The sequence below is a fragment of the Saimiri boliviensis genome, chromosome 7, assembly GCF_048565385.1.
Source record: "Saimiri boliviensis isolate mSaiBol1 chromosome 7, mSaiBol1.pri, whole genome shotgun sequence".
NCBI classification, from domain to species: Eukaryota; Metazoa; Chordata; class Mammalia; order Primates; family Cebidae; genus Saimiri; species Saimiri boliviensis.
In genome coordinates, this window is record NC_133455.1 from 53,296,114 (window position 1) to 53,313,231 (window position 17,118).

General features: G+C 32.2%; 1 protein-coding gene across 3 annotated transcripts in view; it reads right to left on the reverse strand.

The window, feature by feature from the left end:
- The window catches only part of SYT1 (synaptotagmin 1), a 566,577-nt gene that overhangs the window by 391,080 nt on the left and 158,379 nt on the right, over positions 1-17,118 (reverse strand). For all 3 annotated transcript variants that reach the window (XM_010338453.3, XM_003927827.3, XM_074402517.1), the window contains exon 3: positions 1,751-1,814. The gene's annotated coding sequence lies outside the window, so the exon portion shown is untranslated. The remainder of the gene's footprint in view (positions 1-1,750; positions 1,815-17,118) is intronic.

Here is a 17,118-nt window from a genome sequence, read left to right on the forward strand (position 1 = left end):
TGAAAGTATACTCAGAGGGCAGAGAAATTGTAAGGGAGTGAAGTAGATATTATTTGGTTCTTGTATAAAGAGCTTATAATAAATATGTCTGGTCCTGTCATTTAAAAAATTTCAACCATTTTCCAATGAATATTGCACAGAATTTAAATTATGTTTAAAAACTGAAATACATTCATAAAAACAAAACTTTAAACAGTCTAGACTTTTAGGTGTTGAAAAATGTTTATTTTGGCTGAATGATTTCATTGACTATGTTAGGTTATTAAGATGATAAAAAATTTCTATGTCAAAAAGAAATTTCTCACTTATTTGGTATCTTGTAACTCAGATTTTAAAAAAATTATTATATATGACAGAAAAATCTGATTATTAAATTGTCCTTATACCCAGAATGATGTAAAAATGCCTATAACCTTCTCTGAAAACTCAAAATAAACTTTCATACATTTGGAGCTAATTGTTTAAATCAAAGAACAGTTTTTAAAAGTGTGAACATTTCAAATTACAAATTTTTTAGATTTCTGATTTAAAATAAATGGCCATTCATAACTACACCAAAAAGTAACTGACAGAGTGCTTTGTGTGAAGCTGTAACATAATAATCTTCAGACAGGCAGGTATAAAAAAAAATGTATTCTCTCTGCCTCTCTCACAGAGGCAGAGAGAAATAAATAAATAAAATATATTTCAGATTCATTTCATTTATATCATCATAATGATGCTTAATTATACCTAATCATTCAAAATTAAGATGTGACTTATGCATCAAAGTTCTTCGGGGCTAGAAAATTTTATTATGTAAGAATAACTTGTATATACTCTACAAAAATTGTTTAGAAATTTCTACTTTTATATCAAACTTACATTCTTTCCATTTAGCTTGACTCTATTTTGATATCTTTTAATATAAAGAGTTTTCATTTTGTTAATTTATTATACTATGTTTTACTCTAATATTTGTTTCTAATTTTCGAGAACTGCATTTTCAAACTCAGTGGTATTAAATGTGATACAACGTGGGCCATCAACATGGATTTTGCTTTTCTATCTTTATGTTATTATTCTGCATAATCACATATTCAAAATGTAAAATTGCCTGCATCTTGACATTTTTATAATTTCACCAATTTTATCATAAAGGTTGACACCAACATGTACTTAACTTTGCTTAGTGAAAACATATTTCAGAAAACTATTATCATTATCAAACAATAATAAGGAAATACGTTTCTAGGAAATACATTTTTAGTTACATTGTGAGATTAGAAACAAATGTACTAATGAGAATATGCTGCAGATTAAGCCTGCAGATAGCTGCCTTTTAAAAATAATTCCAATTTAGTGATTATAAACAAACAAGCACAACAATGCTATTTAAAATATTGTTTAAAATAAGTAAAACTTTTTATCACATATGGAGGAAATGAGGCACTTTGATTACAACTAGCTTATTACTGTTTTCTTCTTTAGAATTTAAGATGATACTATGCTAGCCAAAAGAAATGATGGAGTCACCATAAACATTTTCTGCCCCATAAATGTATCACAAAGATTACCTTGTCCTCTTATTTAAGAGGATTATAGGACAAATGATTTTCAGTTTACTCCAGTGAATTGAGAGACAGCTCAACTTGCTTACTCTGCTAATTTATTATCTTAGAAGATAGAAAGGTTAGTATTTCTATAAAAGACATTTATAAGCTCTAATTTTACAGATTTATTATCATCATTGCATCATTAAAGTACTTACTGTTGTGTTAGGAATTCTGGAGTATGTTTTTCTTTGTGTTCTTTCTTTCAGAATTATTGTTTTTCTAAAAGGAAAAAATATATACAATGGTTACTTGACTACACATAGTTCGTTATTATTTCAGATTGTCATACATATGTTAATTTTATTATTTAATATTTCTACTTAAAATCTTACTGTATATTCCAATAAAAATGTCATGTATACCCATATTTGGTATATATAGTATAATACATATGGGTTGGATTTTAAATTTGTTTGATAAGCTGGAGATCAGGAGTCTGTGGATAGTTTATATACTGATTCGTGAAAAGTCAATTATGCTTTCTATATTGTTTTAAATTGAAATTAGAATAACACTAATCTAGGCAGATATTATTGAGAATATTACATTCATTAAAATAAATCACAAGATTCTTAGTCAAGTAAATGTCTAGTATTGTCTCGAGTATCAATATAATTATTACAAATCAACCTTGTATAGCCCATGTTACTTTAAAATTTTATATTTTTCACTGATATTAGAAATACTTCAATATGTTATTCATATTTGCCTATTTTAAGAATCTAATCAATGTTTGGATACAACCTACTAACTATTCTAGTACATAGGATAAACATACATGTATTTAAATATACATATGTTTATATACATTAATAGCTATGTGTGTACATACACACGCGCACACACACGCACACACGCACACAAATATGTTTATATTAGAAGCCCATCAGGGATTATGAGAAAAATAATTGTACATCATTACATAAAAACGATCAACTTTCAGTTTAAAGAGTGAAAAAAATTAAATCCTCAATAGGCAAGATTAAGAATTGCTTTAATGTAATAAAAATATGAGGAATTTCTGATTTGGTTTGACATGTTTACAACTCATAAATGAAAATTTCCATGGTGCTAGAGACAAGTACCTTTTCATGTAAGTTCTCATCATTTTTAGTCTTCAAAAAATTTAGGTATCATGAAAATGAAAGAATAAAATATTTAAAATAGGTTTTATTAATAGGTATGTTACTCTGTTTTTAAGAGTTCTCAAGGCATCTATTTTCAACAGAATTACAAAAATATTTTAATGTCAGCTCTAGCTGTTGGCTGACATAGCTACTCAGCAGAAAAGATCTGAAGTGACAGCTGTATTTCCAAAGCCGCATTTACTGCATCTGTTCAATATTTAAATCTCCAAGATCTGCTTTTCCTTTGTTCCTGCTTGAAACTCAACTGTTTCCCAGTAAAATCCATTAGGAAGAACAATGTTAAAATGCACTTAAATTGGCCTGACTGCCTCTTAAAACATGACTTTGGGCCACAATCAATTTTAGATATGCTTTGTATAGCTTTAGTATACTGACGTTTCTTTTTTATTAAAATAAAAACTACAGCAAGATTCTGTGGACACACACATTAAGGTAAATAGAGTGACACAGAGTTGTTTACAAGAAATATGGGGGAAAACCCTGTTAAAGATGACAAGGGCATTCTATTCAAAAATAAGAGAATAGTTGACACTACATACATTGTACATCATTACTTACCAAGGGCCAGGCTTCCCAAAGAGGTGAAGTGAAAAGATTAAACAGTTTTTGTGACTTATGAGCCATCTGTAGGGATTTGATTTCATTTTGGTTGTGCATGCATATCTATCACAAGGATGAATGGGCAAAGTTGTTCTACTGTAGGGGACAAACAACTATTTTATTCTTAATCTATGCTCTGAATATGGATGTGCACAGCATTTTTCTGGTAGCGAATTTCTGTCTTTTGCATGTATAAATGCTTTCTCTTTATTTTAGAGAAAAAGTGAACGTAGCACAGGATTATTTTGCACCTCCCATCATCTACCTGACTTTTCGGTAACGTAATTGGTATTAACTGATTCCGATAATTTTCTCGTATTAAGGCTTGATACTTTTAGGTTTTCGTACAATACTTTTAAAAGAACATTAATCTGTATGTGTTTTTCACAAAATATTATATACATTCATAGTTGGTAAAGCGGATGACATTTTAGTGTTTTTTAAATCCAGTTTTAGAAGCAGGATAAAACATGACATTGAGAAAAAATATCTGAGATTTAGGGATTATTATTGCTTTCACAGGGTCTAGAAAGCAAACCACTCATACCCTGTAGCCTTAACCATAGTCTATTTACAGAATTAAGCAAAACACTGTAAGCTTTACAAATCATAAATATACAAATAATTTTTATGGCATTTTGGAGGAGGGAGACAACTATTTATATTCATTTTACTGTTAGACATTCAAAAGTGCATAGCTGTAAGTTTTTGAAAAGAGGACTTAATTTCAAGACTAATAAGTAACTCATATTTACATCCAGGTTTTGCTTTTAAATATAGCAAGCATTTCTTTTGGGGAAAATACCGATTTTAATTGAGGCTTCAGTAGCATAGCACTGAGCTAAATATTTACTTAGGATTGGTTTTAAATAATGCATTATGAACCCTTGTTCCATAGCTACTTATAAACACTATCCATTTAACCCATAATGGACTAGAATGGCAATCCTAAGGTTTATATTTCAAAACTGTAAGATATTAATAAACTCAGAGTTTTCTGTCTTAGACCCTCTCCCATTGAAATGCCAAAACTTGTGGTTAGAAAATAGTTACAAGGTTGATGTGCACACACACCCTTAGCACAGATGTCACTAATCCTAGGGGCTCTTGTATCTATTGGCTTAAATTCTTATTCTTGGAACAGCAGTCAGCAAGCAGAGATTATTTTTTAAAGGACACTGTCCAGATCATTACTGTGAATGTAAGCTTTTCAACACAAAAATAAAGCACTGTATGGCAATTAAATTCACTGCATGATTCTAGATTAGATCCTGGACCAGGGGGAGTAAAACAGTTAGCTGTTAAGAACACTATTTGGACAGTAGATGAAATTTGAATATAGAGTGTGATTTAGATAATAGTATTATTTTAAAGATAAGTTACCTATATTGGACAACTGTTCTGTGTAATGTAAGAAAATGTCCTGTTCTTAGGAATATACTGAAATACACTTTTAAATATTTAAGATAGGGCATATCATTTCTCCAACTTATTCTCAAATGATTCAGAAAAAATTTTTGAACTCTCTCTTATATATATATATACACACACACACATCTATATATATAAATTATGTATTATATATAAAATTACATATATAACATATAATTATATACTATATTATATATCTATATATAATATATTCATATATAGAGAGAATAAAGAGAAAGGATGATATATGACAAAATGTAAACAATTAGTGAGTCAAGGTAAATAGCATATGAGAACCTGTACTATCCTTGTAGTTTCTTGTGAGAGTTTAAAATTGTAGAGTAATAAACATTACCAAAAAAAAGACCATATAACTACCCTTTAAAAATATTAAACAAAAATAAAATGCCATTTTCATTATCAATACTGTATTACACACAACTGTGGCTATTTTAGTTTGTTCATTAAGCACAACATTATCTGATTGTGTCTACAGCTGTAAAAGATAATAATGTTTATCTGGATAACTAATGAAGAGTATTAGGCCGTGAAAGAAAAGGAATCCAGCAAGTCATAGAGTAAACAAAGAAATGTTCTGTAGTTACAGGTAACACTGGAAGTACCTGTGGTGTTGCTGGTAGGAACAGTATGCGAGGCAATGCTACAGAATATGGACTTTCTTGAAAATGAAGGTAGAAGGCCAAAGGATTGTACCTCCTATTTAGAGCAGAATAATTTTTCTATTTTTTCTCTTTTGTGTCTAACCATTGACAACCATTTAAAAGGCATAAGTCTACAGCCTGCTTTTGTTATGATAGAAGCAAATATTTACCAACAAAGAATTTAAAAAGAGGGAGGGGGCAGAGATGAAGGAACTACTCATTTTTCTGTTGTGACACTTTATTATACAAGTCAATAAGTATGAAAACATCTGTTGGCAGCCAGAGTTACAACAATCACATATTGGGTTCAATCATGTTTAACATTTCATTATACTCAAAATAATTATTTTAGAAAGAGGGGATGATAATGAGGCAGGATGGCACTAAGTCAGGAGAGCCAGTATGTACCTTGAAAAACAAAAAAGGATGTGAACTAATTAAGTGAGAAGCTTGGGGAAGTTAATTGGGACTGAGTGAAGATAAGGGCACTATCAAAGCATGAAGAAACAAAATTATTTACCAAAAGGTATAGCAGAAAAAGTCACACTGAGCACGTCTAACAGAACTTTGCAAAAATGTGACTATTAGGAGCAGAACTGTGCCTAGGGGTGGGCTTTGGTTGGCCTCCAGTCCCTAGAATGGTGCCTGTCATATAAATAGATGTTTATTCAGTGAATAAGGTTACATAATGACACAAGTAAAATTCTGTATCTTATAATCCTATTTCTGACTCTGCCTCTATTCAGTCCGTAACCTTAGGCAAATCACTTAATCTATTTTGACCTTGATTTCATTAGCTGTGAAATGAGAGGGTGGGAAAAGGTGATTCTCCAAGGTGACTTCTACCTCTAAATATTTCTGTATACAGGTCCACTTATTAAAATGGACCATTGTGAACACTCTCATGAAACGGAATAGCCTGATATGAGTTATATAAAGAGATGTGAGAAAAAATATAAAATATGAATAAAGAATCAATACACTGATTCAAATAATGAAAAATAAGTACCACTGAAAGAGACTTTAATTTAAAAGTGAGAATGCAAAAGGTAATTTATGGTTTTTGTATGCAGTGAAGTGACATTCACATGTACTATTGATACAAGTATGCATATGTAGAAATCTTTATCTGTTCTTTTTATTACAGAGTGACTCTGCATAGTTCTTGCTTCCACATTTAGCATTCCCAAGTGAAGAGTAATGAAGAGTGTTCAAAAGACGCTACAAAATGGTAGGAATTTATGTAAACATTCTTTTACCACAAGGTCATAGAATTGAGACTGTCTATTGCAGAGGAGAGAGAGCTGAAGAAATTCTTAGCATCTATATTTAATTCCATAAAGAGCTAATTCAGTACTCAGGTGGCAATTGCTGACACCACCATAAAGCCTTCCATACCAACAGTGGCTTCCTCAGGTGTTTTCTTTCCTATAAGCTTGTCAGGTACTTACATTCTGTAACTTAAAATTCAGCACTTATCTATACATGGTCCCTCTATTTTCTCAGTTTCATCAATGCTGGTTTTGTTGTGACAACCAGAGGAGGCCATTCACTATATATTTGTGCTTCCATTTTATTGTACTTAAAATGAGTAGTTGCTAAATAAACTCTCATCAATGAATGAAGATGAGCAGAAAATACTCTGAGCTTAAAAACTGGACGGGAATGTGGATTGGCAGCTGCCAAAGATGACTTCTCAGGCATGAAGCCTGGATGGTGACCCTGGACTTCCATGATGCCTCTGCCATTTTTTTTTCCCTCATTGTCATATTCTCTTAGGTGTTTGTGGAAAGAGAGGCCAGGACACCTAATGTAAGAGGTTCAAAGGTGTATAGTTCTTTAATGAGAAAGGTCTTTTTAAAAAGCCTTAAAAGCATCTGAAGCTAAGGCTTCAAGTTCTTGTCATTTGAGTCCACAGGGGTGAGCAACAGTCATTTTCTCAGCATTATCAAAACAGCAGCATGTCTCTTATGATTCTGTGTACAAATCAAGACCACCATGGCAATATTCCTGTAAGAAAGCTGGCAGGGCAGTGACAGCAGAATGGGTGGCTTTGTGGGCAGGACGTGGTGGGCGAGTGAAGGGGGCTGCAGAAGAGGAGGAATACACAAGGGAAAGAGAATGAAAGGAACCGGTTCACTTCTAGAAGGTATCGATATCTACACGGATGCTGATGCCCCAACAGTTAGAGACTGGAGAATACTGAGATAAAACAGATACATAATTTTGGCTTTATAAAAAGGAGAAGCCAACCAAAAATCTTTACAGAGTGCTCGAGGGTAGTTGCCTAGACTCTGCACATTTCCTAAGAGGATGGAGGATGTTGGTAAAATGATAAACAATGAACATAAATTGACTCAGCTTTCCCAAATTTTGGGAAAATGAGGTAGACAGAATAGGGTAGCAATTATCTAATACATGCTGAAGGCTGAAGAAGAGAAAATGATGTATTTAAACCTTGGTTTGCTCCGTATTCAAAGCCAGCACTGTGTCATTGAATAATAAAGTGATATGTTCGGATTTGGCATGAGATTTTTATAGTTCTGAGCTGATTAGCAGCTCTTCAGGTGCTTTGCTATATTTGAGTTTAGTTCAGCACCATACCCTGTGATGACAATGGTGGGAAGGACAAAAATTACAGCTTAGAGGAAGTGGTCTTTGGTTTCCACTGTTGAACATTAATGTAGAGAACAACTGTACAAATAAAATAAGAAATAATCAACTTCTCATGCTAAATTACTCTAAAGACACCATCTTATTTATCCCTGTCTTTAAGACACCAGCTTACAGGTATATCAAAAGGGCATATGTCAATTAAAAATAGAATAATACTTTTTAAAAAGGCATCAGATTATAAACAGCAATACAACTTGGTTCACAGATATCCTGGACCTTTATATTCACATGAAAATTGCCCTTTACAGCGATTCATTGGAGGAGGCTATATGCCTACTTACGGAGAAGAAGCATAGTTTTAAAAAAATTATAACTGCTATTTAATAAGCTGCATTCAGCAGATTGCATTTGTTTATCATATTCAGATTCACAAGGAAATGGTGCAGTAGGCATTAAGTATCTCTATTTACATATGAACAAACTCAGTTCATAACTTCTTTGGAGTTAATACGTAGTAGAGCTGGGATCTAAATTCAGTTCTGTCTGTATCCAAACCCTATTTTTCTCTTGCAAAAAAGTCTCTGAAATGCTGGAATGGACTTTGAAAGGGTAGAAAATATATTTTCTAGACATTCCTTACCACTTATTAGATATATTACCTTCATATTAACATGTTTACTTCATCTTAATTTCTTCATGTGTAAAATGGGGAGAAAGCAATATTTACCCAAAGGAAAGAGACTAGATTTGCTAATTTATTGAGGTATCTTAGATTTCTGAAAATCATTTATCTAATCTTAGAGAAAAAAAAAAGCCGTAAAGCAAAAAGGCTTTCCAAGGAATTTTCAAGATACTAACATCTTTAAATTGATCAGTTTTCCTGGGGCTTTTGCCTGAACAGCATAATTCTTATATTAAATAAAAAAAATTCAAAATCAACACGACAGCTTCATCTACATATGATGATTTTACATTGTGGGCTTGCTTTCAGGATAAATTTACAAGAAGTACAAAACATTTGTCATACTACTTTTAACTCCAGAACATCTATTTCCACATAGTTCACATAGAATTACATTAGGCAGAAAATAAAACCGCATGGCTATGGAGGTCTAGAGATATGTTTTATCTTAATTATAGTCCATAGAATATGAGTGGAAATCTAAGTACTAGAGAGATGGGTGAGATACGTTACATGGAGACTTGAAATCACAAAAGACCACGTTAACCCGAATAGTCACAATCCTTTTAAATACACAGCATTTATTTAAATCTAAAAGCCCTACAAGTAAAATTTAAAAAATTTACTTTAGCAGCTAAAACACGTTTTTAAAGCTAGTTCTTAGACTTAGAAATTCAGAAGCTGGAGTACTTGTGGAGCCATAATTTCACAATATTAGACTCTAGATACCCCCTCAATGGATGAAAACATACTGATAAACAAAAAAGACCAAAGGTAGGAGGGGATGCAAGAAAGAAGCTCACCAAAAGTAAGAACCAACCACCTAATTCTGATCAAATTATTCTTTAATGTTAAAATGAGCATAAATGCAAATCTATGAAATTCTAAATCAATGATTTAGTCTGAGGAGAATTCAAGATGCTTTTAAAGTAATATAATTATATTTGAGAGAAATGGACAGCATTCAACAAATTACATGAGGAATGTATACTTAAGTCTTACTGAAGTTTTCACTAGGGGAAGCAATTGGGTGCACTATGGTGAGAGATTTGGGGAAGAGTTCAATGCAATTTCACTTACAATTTTGACACTATTTGATTGGTTTGAAGGAGACTCTCATTTTACCCATGAAATGATGTAATGAATAGAATAACAGCAGATCAAGTGAAGCAATAGCATGGATGAGCTGTTCTCTCAGCTTCCAATCTTTGATCTTTAGGTGTCTAATGTAAATGACAACTAATTTTTACCGACAAAAGAAGATATTCAAGATAAATGTCAAATTAATTCCTTAGAACAAGCAAATTTCCGGGGAGGTACAACTCAAGGCAGATTATAAGGATCTGAATTTTTCGTCTTCTGATATAAAACTCAACTAAATTGACTGGACTTCAATTTGAAATTAAATTCTTTTGGAGTTATATACTATAGCAAGTGATTTTTTGCTTTGTTTCTCAGTGTCATCATTGTGGTATTTGCCATAGAATCCCTTAGCATTTTAATTTTCTCTTTTGCTATAGTTTAAGTTTATATTATTTTTGACAAGAAACTGACTATTACAATTACTTCATATCCTTGAAATAGGGAATAATCAGAAAATAATCATATAATAATTCACTTTAACAGACTTTAATGGAATCTTGTAACACCATCTACCACATGTGGATTTTTAATTTTACTAACTATTGTAACATGAACTAAAATGTCAACATAATGAAATCATTTAAATGTGAACTGCATTAAGAGTAGCAAACTTGGTTGGCAGAGGTTGATGGGAAGCTCAGCCCTTCTAGCTGAATACAAGTCACAGTATTATTGTGACAAATACTGTCACAATAATACTGTGATTTGTGTTCTCACTGTCAATACACTGGAATTAGCCCCTGGTGAAGCCAAAGTTTGATCTCTAAAACGGGCAAATATCAATAAATTTTTCAATGGTACTATTCCAGGAGTTGTGTGGTGTAAAAAAATTGTATGAGATAAGGTCCCTGCCTATAAAACTCGTATCTTTATCATACATCACATAATGCATGACACTGACATTTTTTTTATTGTTGTTTATGGCAATAGTAGCTCCCCAAGAAACCCTATCTAACTAATCTTTAGTTCACTGTACCTAGCACATTGCCTGGAACATACATAAAACGTTATAAATAAATATTTGTTGAACTAAAAGCATAAAGGACTTAATCAGTCTCCTTTCTTAACACAGCATCCTCTCACTCAGAATTTATCTTGCCAATCTGTTGGTACAGTTGAATCATGGAGCTACAATTACACTTAGGCTTGATACTAGCTATGCTCCTGATTTTTATGTAATCATGAAAAAACTTACTTGATTTCTACAAGATATTTAGTTATTATGTGGGACATAAAAGTAATTTTCAATTATCTCCCATGATATTTATTTATTTAGATTGATAACCTATATATTTTCATAAAGGCTTACATGCCAGCTTGCATAATTAAACATACTTTGTGACGATTAATAGAAAGAAAAAGGGGTACAGAAAATATTTTGCCATATGTGGGGAATATATTCTAGACATTTCCATGATTAGGAATTCCAAAAGTAGAATATTATTATATCTTATTCTGTATCTCATTTATTCTCTTTCCCAGTCTGTTAATTACTATACCTCAAACCTTACTAACTTACTGCCCATTAACTATGACCTCATTCACTTTTCTTTTAAGTTCTATAGGGAAAAGCCAGGATTAATTCTGTGATGTATTTAATGTGAAAGTTACATAACAGGGTACTGACAAGAACTATCATCTTAACAGGGAGTAAGAGCTGAATGACTTGGTGATTTAGGGATATTCAAGCCACAAATATAAAATTCCCCTGCATTTTCTGACAAGCTATCACAGATTATCCACAAGCCCGAGAAGTCGTTTCTGTGTTGTACATTGTTCATGTTTCTTTATTGAAAAGAAGCAAAGCCAAGAAAATAACTTAACATGTAAGCCCTGATAAATACATTAGGCACAATTTACTACAACTTCAAATTTTATATTATTACTTAAAAGGGAAAATCAGCAGTACTTGCAGAAGGTATAAAATAAAATTTGCATTTATTTAATGTACTAAGTCAGGAAAATGTTCTTATTATTTACTTTCTAGGATAGAGTTTTAACATGAGAGAAATCAAATAATTGTGACATTAATAGTTAATATCAATATAATCAATACTATTTTGATGATTATTTCAATTAGTATAGATTTTATTAAGCAGCTAATTTTAATAGATATTATTTATATAAACTATTTAAAATATGTTTGTTATATATTTAAACATGTGCATTTTATTCCTTCTGGAATATATATAAATGAGCAGCTCCAAAAGTTTAGATGGCGGTTGTTGGGAGTGAGTACACATTGGAGGTAAGAATTGAAGAATATTATACCTCTAGTGGAGATATGACATATTTCTGAGGAAAACTCAACCTATTTCATCCAAATGTAGTAATTATTTAAGACAACGTAGGTATACTTCTAAGACAAAGTAGAGCTGATGGCATCATTCTACCCCTTCACTTAATTTAAACATAAAACTGTGTAAAGAACTATTGTTTTTATTTTGGAATGGCCTCACTAAAGTAATTGATGCAATTCACTTATAATATATATTGGGTCAAAATATTTTGCTGACAGAATATTTTGGGCAAAGAATTTTCACAAATGCTGTTTAAAATAGAAAAGTGAGAAATCTCAAGAAATTTCTGGTTTAAAAAATTTTTAATCCAGAAGATGGAGTGGGAAACAGAGAGTTAAACCCAGTTATAACTCTACCCAAGGCAGACTATGATGAGTTTTCCACGCATACAAATGAAAGCTCAGTGGAACAGCAAAGGGACTTATGGCATATGGTCCTTGAAGAGTGACCATTCTTTCTATGCGTTTTGATAAAGAAAAGTGTTTCAGTTATGAAGGAGCAAAGTTACAGAGGGAGAAAAGTACTGGTCATGTTTGGATTCTAGACAGTAGGTTAGTGTGGCAGGAGATTAAAGTAAGTATGGGAAGGAGAGAGAAAGAAGACTGGAAAAGGAGATTGGACCATTCTGTAGACACCCTTATAATAAAGTTACAGAGGGCAACAAAGAGCAAATTCAGGTTTCTCATAACAGTGATAAACTCAGAAGATTAATGTAGCCTGAGAATTTGGTAGCATTTATTTGATCAGGTAATGTTTCATTTAATGTTGCATCACAATACTTGAATAAACTAAAATATTGTAAGGCAAAATTTAAAAAGTGAATTATGAAGTATATAACATTTTTGTTTCTTTCATAGAAGTAAGTGTATTTAACACTGAAATTCATCACACGTTAAAGCGAAAACATGATTAACTTAAAATCACAAAATTTCACATAGTTTACTCTATATGGCACTGATGATCTGTATTAAAGGAGGAAAAGAAAAAGTGTGAATGATGAAGCAAGTCTGACATAAAAACTAATGTATTAGAATTTATACAATACTTGTTAGCAACATATAGTTTAGTTTACTCTTCTGTCTACATTTGAGAAAGAAAATCATTATCTTGATAATACAATTGGTTACAAAATAATCTTTAATTGTAAAATGTCACTGTAAGACTTCTTAAAATATCATTTATTACAACTATTACTAATAACTTATAATTACCATGTAACCTCCTATGTCCACACTTAGCATATCTACATAAATAAAATTTCATTCAAGGTTCATTAGCTAGAGAATAGCATTATATGCATGAAAAATATTTTAATTTCACTAATTTCACAAGTGATGCGAAATTAATCAGCAAGTCAGAAATTGCAAATGTTTCAAATCCTTGTGGTTGGAAGAGGGCAGAATACATGCTCAGCTTCATATTTTATTTTCTGTAAACTTTCTGTTGCTTAGTTTTGAGAAACATTGAAAAAATATATTTGCTTCAGTACTACAACTTTCCACAACAGTTTTAATCACTTATTATTATTATTATTATTTTACGGATTTGTACAATATGGCACACTAGCACAGTGTGTGGATTAAAAGGGAAAAGAAACAAAAGCAATTTATACTGTTGATGCTGATATATGGAGTAATTTTCTCAGGCTCTTTTCAGTGCAGTCTGCAAATGCATTAACAAAGGCTATAAAACAAAAACAACCTGCACTACCCATAACACACAAGGGTGAGATATTGAATAGTTTGAAGGCACAATTGATATCAGCATTAGTAGAAATTACCTAGGAACAAGAAAGTATCCTACTACCATGTAGGACTTCAAAAGCAAAAATATGTCTTGTGCATATCTCTGCATAAGAGACTAATGCCCCCACCACTAGATATAGAAAAATGAAATATTTGTATGACTACTGTTAACATAAAAGTCCTTTGAAATAATGCCCTTAGAAAATTCATTACTGCTGTTATTCCACCTCAAATGGCAGGAACCTCTACATACATTTTCTATATCTTGTCCCATTTCAACTATTTTATTGCTTTTAAGACAAGGTCATGCGTAAAGTGCAGTTTTTACTTAAGGAATGGCATAACATCTTCACTCAGTTATACAATCATCATGCTTATATATTTCATTGCTTAGTGAACATAGTTCATTCCTTCCCAATATCACATTCAGAAGAGCAAGCACATTTTAGACCAAAGTAAGACTATATTAACTATTTATCAATTATACATAAATGGTTAATACTGTGCTATTATTATTTTAATTTTGGGGGAGAAAAGATCGTTTACATAGCATCAAATTTTTGTTTATCCAACAAAGATGTATTGAGTGTCTACTATGTGCCAGATATAGTACTAAGTGCCTGGATACAAGGCCCATGGTGCATACTGGGACTTTACTCTCGTGGTGTTTATAGTCTCTAGTCTCTGCAATGAATATGCAGGCTCTAATTTTCTCTACAGAAAAAACTTTGAATAGCACTTAGCTCTATCCATATTACTTTATTTCTGTGTTTTGAATTTTGAACTTCTATAGTATTAGATTAGTCAGGAACACACATTATTCTGTAGCATTTACACTTAAAATTTTAGAACAGTAATGTAAGTAATTTAAGCATACAGTAATGTATGCTTAAAAACAAATTTTTATTGAAGTAAAGTAATATCTGGAAAGGTCTGACAGGGTTAGTAGAATATAAATAATAAGTCAACAGACAGAAAATTGAAGAGGCTTTCAATACACAGTACGTGATTTTTCTGGTTTTTGAACACATTCATCATAGAAACACCTTTGAGATGACAAAATTAATCATGTGTTTTTACAATATTACTTGAACAAGCAAGTGATAATATCATCTTATGGATTTAGCCATATTCAGTATCCTCTTTTTTCCTCCTTTATTCTGATCAAATGTGGATATCTTTATCAATCTATAATGACTGCATAAAGAAATAGACAAGTTCAAATGTGTACAAGCTGGGAATGTATAAGGCAAACTGTCCATCCACAGTTGGCTATCAGATCATGAAAACTTGGCCAGTGGTTGATGTGAATTCTATGGCTGGTCTTCATCTGTTTAAAGCAGACTCAAGGTAACTGGTGTGGTGCTATGCCTTTATATTGCTGCAGACAGACTGCATCTTAATAAAACTTCTTATTTGTGGTTTTAAATAATTTATTTCTATTTATCCACATTAAAACATCCATAGAATATTATGTTTTAGTTTGACTTCTTCTGTGGAAAAAAATAAATTTTTTTTTTAAGATCACAAATTGACTTCAAGTATGTATGGTTGTCACTTGCCTAATAGCTTTTGGTTTTCAACATGCCCAATGCACTTATTCTACAGAGGGCTTGAAAAGTATACATATCTAAATTATATCTACGTATTATTTGTTATATATAATAAAAAGTATACATATATATGCTTTAGATATGCATTTATGCTTTACTTTTTGACACCTCCTTAATGACAGACAGTTTTTCCAGCGTTAAATATGATGAAGTCCTCACTTTCATGGACTCAATGAGAAAGTGAATCAATATAAATCTAGGTAGTAATAATGGCTATGAAGAAAAATATAGGCAGGTAAAGCTTAATGGAAGTAAACAGGAGACAGGGAGGAGAGCCCATTTAAAGTAGGGTGGTCAGCAAAGGTATCTCTGGAAAAAGACTTCGGCAGAAACCAGAATAAAGTAAGAAAAACATTCAGCTGAGGATACAGGTAAGCAACTTCCAGGTGGAGAGAGCTGAAGGCTCAATGACCTGAGGCAGCACAGAGTTGTTTGTGTTCAAGAAATAGCAAGAACATCAGTTCTCTAAATAAAGCAGAGTACATCCACAAGTGGGATACGCTGGATTGTATGGTAGTTCTATTTTCAATTTTCTGAGGAGCCTCCACAGTGTTTTCTGTAATGGCTGTACCATTTGCATTTCTATCAACAGTGTACAGGATTCTCTTTTCTCCATACCTTTGCAAACCCTTGTTATTGCTTTTTTTATTTTATTTTATTTTATAGAAGGCACCCTAGTAGGTGTGAGGTGATATATCAGTGTGGTTTTGAGAAATCCAAAGGAAATGAAATTAGTATCTCAAAGATATATCCCCACTTCCATCTTCCTTCCTTCCTTCCTTCCTTTCCTTCCTTTCTTCCTTCCTTCCTCCTTTTCTCTCTCTCTCTCTCTCTCTCTCTCTCTCTCTCTCTCTCTCTCTTCGATGGACTCTTGCTCTGTTACCAGGCTAGAGTGTGGTGTCACAGTCTCGGCTCACTGCAACCTCCGCCTCCTGGGTTCAAGTGATTCTTCGGCCTCAGCCTCCTGAGTAGCTGGGACCACAGGCACACACCACCACTCCTGGCTAATTTTTTTGGATTTTTAGTAGAGATGGGGTCTCACTGTGTTGGCCAGGATGGTCTCCATCTCTTGACCTCTTGATCTGCTCACCTTGGCTTCCCAAAGTGCTGGGATTACAGGCGTGAGTGATCGCTCCTGGCCCCCCCACCTTCATATTTCTTGCAGCATTATTCACAATAGCTAAGATTCAGAAACAACCTAAGTGTCCGTTGATAGTGAATGGATAAAGAAAATGTGATATATACATCAGTATATATATTGATATACATATAAATATATATATATATAAAATGTATACTGCCTCTCTGCTGCCTCAGTATACATACTATATGTATACATACATACTACATATATATATGCAGTATACATACTATATATATACAGTATACGTACTATATATATGCTATATATACATATATAGTATGTGTACTGCTTGAGGCAGCAGAGTGGACACTTAGGTTGTTTCCGTATCATAGTTATTGTGAATAATGCTGCAATTATTTAATAATGCAGAACATATATATCATATATTCTGATATATATAAAATATATATTATGATATATATAAAAATATATATCATAT